The 700-nt window shown below is 42.6% G+C and overlaps 1 non-coding gene across 1 annotated transcript; it reads left to right on the top strand.

Annotated features, from left to right (window-relative positions):
- Window positions 1-327: 327 nt before the first annotated feature.
- On the top strand, window positions 328-434 carry LOC146937037 (small nucleolar RNA R71). Its single transcript, XR_015033612.1, has one exon. It is a non-coding gene; the product is annotated as a small nucleolar RNA R71 (small nucleolar RNA).
- Window positions 435-700: the final 266 nt, after the last annotated feature.

Raw genomic sequence — 700 nt, 5'->3', positions numbered from 1 at the left:
CCACATATTTCACAAGAAGGAGTAGAAGCAGAATTGATAGCACTAACATTCAGTTTTTCAAGTTTTTCAGTTAGTGTATCAATTTTAGAAGCAAGGTGATCATAGTTAGAGACTTCGTGTATACCTGCCTCCTTTTTGGAGGGTGAAGAACTAGTGATGGCTCTCTCGTCGGTCCATTTGTAATGATTTTGAGCCATGTCTTCAATCAGGGCGTATGCCTCCGTGTAGTTCTTGTTCATTAGAGCTCCACCTGCAGCTGCATCAACAGACATCTTAGTGGTATAAGACAAGCCATTATAAAAGGTGTGGACTATAAGCCACTTCTCTAGGCCATGGTGGGGACAAAGTCTTAGCATTTCTTTGAAACGCTCCCACGCCTCATAGAGAGATTCCCCATCTTTTTGGTTGAATCATGTGATTTGGTCTCTAAGTTTAGCGGTTTTAGATGGTGGAAAGAATCGGGCAAGGAATGGAACCCATGAAGTAATGGAACCGACTTCAAGAGAATGGAACCAAGCGCTAGCTCTATCCCTTAAGGAAAAGGGAAAGAGATGAAGTCTTACGGCCTCTTGGTTCTCTTTAAGGGTTCCACTAATTCGTAGGAAAACAGAAATATGAAGATTGGGATCCTCGGAGGGGGATCCCGAAAATTGGTTTTCCTGCACCAAGTTAAGTAAGGCAGGCTTTATTTCAAAGTTGT

This window comes from Medicago sativa, chromosome 3 (genome assembly GCF_051527215.1).
Source record: "Medicago sativa cultivar Bolivia chromosome 3, Bolivia_mono, whole genome shotgun sequence".
Classification (NCBI taxonomy): Eukaryota; Viridiplantae; Streptophyta; class Magnoliopsida; order Fabales; family Fabaceae; genus Medicago; species Medicago sativa.
This window is presented reverse-complemented; position numbering and strand designations above follow the sequence as displayed.